General features: G+C 32.2%; 1 long non-coding RNA gene across 1 annotated transcript; it reads right to left on the reverse strand.

Annotated features, from left to right (window-relative positions):
- Positions 1 to 570: 570 nt before the first annotated feature.
- On the reverse strand, positions 571 to 5,366 carry LOC127124634 (uncharacterized). Its single transcript, XR_007804107.1, has 2 exons — positions 1,807 to 5,366; positions 571 to 1,054 (listed from the first exon to the last, which is right to left on the reverse strand). It is a non-coding gene; the product is annotated as an uncharacterized LOC127124634 (long non-coding RNA).
- Between the last annotated feature and the right edge of the window lie 1,455 nt (positions 5,367 to 6,821).

The raw sequence follows: 6,821 nt of genomic DNA on the forward strand, positions 1-6,821 counted from the left end.
TCTCAAATATGGTAGTGAGAAGTTGAAGTCTAGACATCTTCCCGTTGGATGTTCCTTCAAGAGTAGTTCTGAGGATTTCCCAAGCTTCTTTAGCTACAATACATGTATTAATTATCCTGAATATATTTTTGTCCATCCCATTGAATATGGCATTCAAAGCTTTTAATTTTCCAAGAGCCAATTCATCTTCTTCCTTGGATCAGTCCTCTTTAGGTTTCTGTTTAGTAGTAGCCTTGCCATCATTGTCATTCACAACATGATGTTCCCATCCTCTAGTGACAGCTTTCCATGTCCTATTATCCATGGATTTTAAGAAAGCCATCATCCTTGTCTTCCAGTAGTCATAGTTGGATCCATCTAAGATGGGGGGGTATGTTGATAAATCCTCCCTCCTTGTTCATGGATCCAGAAAGTATCTTCCCTGAAACTCACCCAGAAATAGAGCCGGATGCCTACTCTTATACCAATTGAAATTCTAGCAAGCATATCCCTGATGTTGTACACGATGTCACGACCTCAGACTCTGCACATTATCACACCACAAATAATAGCATGACAAATATAATAGTATAACAGTAAATAACAAAATCATTTATTAATCCAGTTCGGTGCAATGTCACCTACATCTGGGGGCTACCAAGCCAGGAAGGAAATGCACCACCACAGAATTAGTTTGAAGTCCTGAACAACATCAGGTTTTACAGACTTCTCACTTAATCTCTAGTTATGGACGTTTCTATCTAGGACACACCTATATATGAGACCTCTCTCACTTCCCTCAACGACACGAAAACTAACAACTAAAAAACACAATCCACTCTTTCTTAAAAGATTTTGACAGATTGTTAGTTACAACTTAATACACCAGGTCCAATTAGAGTATTAATGTGATACTCGAATGGCTCACACAAAGCAGGCACACAAAACCCTAATGATAACAAAATACTGCATTGCTTCAATGATTTCTTAGGTTTAGAACTCCTCTAAAATAGTAGTGAAAGAGCATGGGCATTGGTCTTGATTTGAAACAGATCCATGATCTCTGCACAATCTTCTGAAGATATGATTTCAATCAAATAAGATGTTTCTTAAAATGTCTTGACATTGTTATTTCGTTACCAAGTCAAGATACAATATTCTTCAGGTACAAGGAAGATGCTCAATAATTTACTATAGCTAAATATTCAGAGAATAATTAGATAAATCATAAAAAATACTACATCTTACAAACAACTTAAGTTCGGTTATGCTGAATGTTGAAACAACATATCAAGATATCTTATTCAACATCTGTCAAATATACCAGTTTTTCCAAAATGAAGCCAACCATAAAATGACATACCTAACAATCTTCATCTAAATAACAGCATAAAAAGGTTGTGTTTATGTCTAATTGATGTAAAAACCAAGTATGGGTGGCAACTATAGATAAAATAATACAGATATTTATCATCTTAACAACAGGGCTAAAGGTTTCAAGATAATCGATGCCTTAAGTTTGATTAAAACCCTTGGCAATAAGTCGGGCTTTATACCGTTCAATGGTACCACTCGACATAAACTTAATTTAAAAATTCATTTACAACCTATGGTTTTTTTGATGGGGGAGAGGGATTAAGTCCTAATTACTGTTGTCATTTAAAGCTTGAAGTTCATTTTGGATAGCTTGTTTCAAATTCGGATCGGAAAAAACCTTAGTGTAGCTAGCGGGTTCAGTAATAGAAGAGAGCTTTAAATTAAAACATATATGATTCTTATATAAGTTAGAGTAAGAGACAACATGCTGAAGAGGGTAAGGAGTATTACCTATGGAGGGAGTGTGAGGGATATGAGTGTTACCTTTGATGAGAGCATAGTGATAATCCTGTAAGTATGTGTGAGGTTTGATTATCCTACTGGATTTTCTTGTTGGAAGAGGGTCCGGTTGAATTTGGGAAGGTGAGGTATGAAGGCTATAGTTAGGTGTGTTTTGTAGTGAAGTAAGAGAATAGATGTTTTATGGTGAAGTAAGGTAATGGGTGTTGTTATAAGGAGGTAAAGGATGGGTATGAGGTGAAAAGTTATGGTTATGTTCTTCAAAAAAAAAGTTTGATGCATTATGCCATGGGTTGCAAAAAAATATTTAGGAAAGAATTTAGGGTCGTTATCAGTCCTTATGGTTTTAATAGTTGTTTAGAATTGAGTTTGGATGAGGCAGAAAAAAATTAAAATGGTTAGAAGTTTCTGATTTTAGACACATGAGATAAGTCCAATAATACATAGTGTGATCATCAACAATAGTGAGAAAATATTTAAAACCAAGCATATAGGGAACAAAATAGGGACCCCAAATATCCATGTGAATGATGTCAAAACAACTAGAAGAATGAGATTGATTGTTGTTAAAAGGGAGCCTTTTTTTGTCTAGCCGTAAAGCAAGAATCACAAGGTAGTGTAGTTTTGGAGAAATTTTGTAAGGGAAACATTTTATTTATATGAGAAGCAACAATTTTAGAGGTATGTCAAAGGCGTAAGTGCCAAAGATTACAAGAATTAACATGGTTAGGTTCAAAGTGGGGAGAAGGGTTAGAATTAGTAGGATTGGTCAAATAATAGACACCTTGGTGGACTTTAGCTTCCCTAATCATCCTCTAGGTAAGGGTCCCCTGTATAATGCAAGAATGGGAATAAAAGGTAACCTTAGAATTTAAAGACTTGGTTAATCTAGGGATGGAGATGAGATTAGTGAAAAATTCAGGGATTTACAGAACATCATTAAGATAACATGTGTTTGTGAAATGAATGGTGCCAAGTTGGCTAGTAGTAATGTTAGAACCATTAGGGAGCTTAACAGTAATTCTATGAATGGTGGCTAAGGATTTAAACAAAGCTGGATTATGGCATACATGATCAGTGGTGCTGGTGTCAAGAATCCAGACCTGATTGCTATCTAAGAAGGAAGGGTGGGAAGAATACTTGATGGATTTATTAGGATGTTTTGAAATTGTTAAATTTGAGGACAAATAACATTTGATGATTGTTGAAGAAGCGGTAGAATGGTTTTGTATTGCTCCTCGGTGAAAGGAATGAATGATGTATTTGAGGGTTGTTCTTCATTGTCCACAATTTGACCAGAATTAGAGTTATAAGCTACCATGTTGGCTTAACTAGTGGTAGTTTTCTTGAGGTACAAAGGAAGACCATGTTTTTTTGAAACAAATATCAATGGTATTCCCAATTGCGTTGCAGTAGCTACAAACTTTCATGCCACGACCACAACTAGTATTGAAAGATTTGTTGTTGGATTCATTGGGAAGATTTCAACAACTAGTTTTGGAGAAGTTGGCCATAATAGGGTTGTCACTATTGGAGGGGACGAAAGTTTGTCTTTCCTGTTGAGTGAGCAATGAAAAGGTTTTACTGATAGGAGGAAGAGGGTTCATTAGCATGATTTAGGATCAAACATGGGCATATTGCTAAGGCATTTTAGAAAACAAATAACACGATCAGATTCATGGTAGGAATTGAAGGTGGGTAAAAGATCATAAGAACATTTAGGGTTACAAGGACATGTGGGAAAAGGGAGAAAGTTCTCTAATTCTTGCCATAATCATTTGGTCACCTTGTTTTAAGGTAAAAAATACCTCTTGAAGGTCGGAAATACGAAACACATCTCCTTGGTGGTAATGGTCGTGAAGGTATGTCCAAATTTCATAAGATATCTCCATCATAATATGCTTTGAGAGATATCATTTTCTATGGAGTTGGTTAGCCACAACATCACCATCGTGTTGCATCGATCTCAGGCCAGAGAAAGGTGGTCGGTTTCAAGCGGTCTTGGGAGGGATTCATCAAGAAAACCAAGCTTGTTTTTCGATCGTAATGCAACAATCACAGATCTTGACCAGGAGTGATAATTGGAGTTATTCAGGTGAGGGGTGACAATGGATAGTCTCGGATTATCACTCGGGTTCATGTAGTATGGATCAAGCATATCCTATTGGTAATTTCTTGGATTTTGTTGATTTGTGTTCTTGTTGGAAGCAGTGGAGTTATTGTTGTTTATGGTGGGTCGTGGAGAGCATGAATCATCAAAATCAACCATGCGACATGGTTAAGGAAAAGGAAATGAAGAAGAAGAAGATGAACAAATGAAATTAGGATTACGAATATGGAGTGTGAGATCATTGAGAAAGAAAAATATGAACGAAGGGGTGTTTCTTGGTGTGGATGGTTCTTGATGAGAAAGAAAATTAGGGTTGTGATGAAGGAAAAAACTGAGGAAGATAAGGAAGAAACAATGGAAATAGGGAAAACAGAGAGAAAAAAGGTAAGATAGAGAAAATACAGAAAGGAAAAGAGATGGATCTTATGTTGGGAATAGAAACGGAAGGATAAGCAGAATCTGAAAAATTCTAATCTGGATCTAGCACGTGGAGATAGAGATAAGAGAAAAGGAAAATTTCTACAGGAAATCTAGGTGGACCAATGGGAAAAAATTAGGTGGTGCCCAAAACATGATGAGAGAAGCACATGTTTAAAAACTGCAGGATCAGAGGGATATTTTCTCCTGATACCATGTAAGCTCATTTCATCTAGCACGAGAGGGAAAGACTCAAAAGAGAACAAAAATGAAAAATGAAATTCATTATTCCAAAAGTTATTACATGAAAAGCCTACCAGGGTATTAATACGAAAACTATATACAAGGCCAGAAAAACGGAACCTAAATAAAGAAATATTACCAAATAATTAAATGTTATTATTAAGGCTAATAATATATTTATCAAATAACAAATGATAATAACAAATTTATTTTAAATTTTTTTATTAATATATTATATAACTATTTGATTATCCAAGATTTATATATTTTGATATAATTTGAAGCACTTTGACCACTTTGTTGAAGAACATCACCATTTTGGGTGACTAATGGACTGGTTTTATGTTGATGTAGACTATCTCTATATTCAACAATTGTTTTCATAAGATCACCTATATCTTTGATCATGGCTTTATAATGTTTGAGTGACAAATATTTTTCTGCAACTACAAACCTAGGAGTGATGCCATCAACACTAAGAAGATTTACTTTACAACGATAGTAATAGCTTACTTCGGTAAAACTATCACCAATTTCATCGATTAATTTGGATATTAGCATATTTGTGTCGGTCAGATTTTCGCTAAGTGCGTCAATTATGTAATATGCAAGAAAAACAAGACTTGCATCTTTTGTGCCTCCAGGTTTTGAGTTGAGAAGATTTGAAAAATACCAAGGATTTGAGACTTCTTTGCAAATGACATTTACTTCAACAACTTTGTTAGAAATTGAATTCGAGAAAGCAACACAAAATACAAGAAGCGTCAACAAGAGAGAAATATTGATTCATTTTTTGTGTATTTTTATTGATTGTATGCTTGGTTTTATAGTTTTCATTCATCCACGAAAAAGTGTTTGGATGCATGTATTTGATAATTAATGTATTTGATAATTAATTATTATAAGGATTATGTTAACTAATGCAAGAGGAGCACTCTTTAAAGATTGCAAATAAAGAAAATATTACATTGAATACAAGTATTTTTTTAAAAGAAAATATCTTTTATTGTTTATAAAAATTAATTATTTTAATTTAAAAAGGTTTTATGAACATTTTCACAATTTTGATATTGACTTTATTATTTTCAAAAATCCTTCAAAAGTGATACAAATATTTTTTAATTTTCAAGTCTTTTTTAAAAGAAAATATCTTTTATTCTTTATAAAAAATAATTATTTTAATTTTCAATGCATTAAATACAAATATTTTCAAATAAAACATCCTTTTTAAAAGTGATACTGTACTAGTTAACCTTTACCTTAATATAATTATATTTGGGTCAATATCATTTATTTATAATTTGTGAAATTTAGTTATTTAAATTGTATTGTGGTCAAATTACATTCAATTATACTTAATGCAATTTTACTTTTGAAAGAATAGTCAAATTGTGTTATTGAAAAAATGAGTTTGGCTTTACTCCCTTTACATTTATTTCATTTTGTATCCATTTATATGATAGATAGAGACAGGTAAAAAACTTAGCTGACGTATTAGTGAGTGGGATCTATTTATTATATTATTGGGACTTATCTAATTAGTGAGATCTATTTATTATATTATTGGGACTTATCTATTAATTGTATCTATCTATCAGTTAAAAAATTACTGAATATTAACGATGTAACTACTCCTACCGTCCTTTATAAAAGTCTCAATTACAAATTTTACATTATATTAAAAAAAACATTGTAACATAGTTAATGTATAAATTTTGTAAGATAACATGATAGGTTAATCCTAAGGCTAAATATTAATTTAGGTTGTAAACAAAAAATATATAACAATTTTCAGGATTTTTATTTGGGAAACACAATTCAAACATTACATTATAAATATTATATTATAAACACTTTTTCTGTTCTTTTTTAAGTATTTTTTTGTCCTTACTGAAAAAATTAATAAAATTTATTATTTTTCAAGATGCATGACCCTTTTTTGATAGAGTATGACTATAAATACATAATCGTATTTAAATAATATATGAGATATTAAATTTATTTATTATTATCAAATATATTTGGGTATCAGGAATATAATATTGCAACTGAGCACAAGAAAATATTTTTTTTTACTTGCAACCTGATGGAGTTTGTGGATCAAAAGGAAAGGGATTATTTTAAACAATGAGATTAGTCGGATGAAATATATTGTTTTAAATATTAAGAAAAATTCTATGAGTTGACTTGTTATTGGTTTTAGGAATAAGATTTGCATTAATTTTATAATTGGTGA

The sequence above is a fragment of the Lathyrus oleraceus genome, chromosome 1, assembly GCF_024323335.1.
Source record: "Lathyrus oleraceus cultivar Zhongwan6 chromosome 1, CAAS_Psat_ZW6_1.0, whole genome shotgun sequence".
Taxonomy (NCBI): Eukaryota; Viridiplantae; Streptophyta; class Magnoliopsida; order Fabales; family Fabaceae; genus Lathyrus; species Lathyrus oleraceus.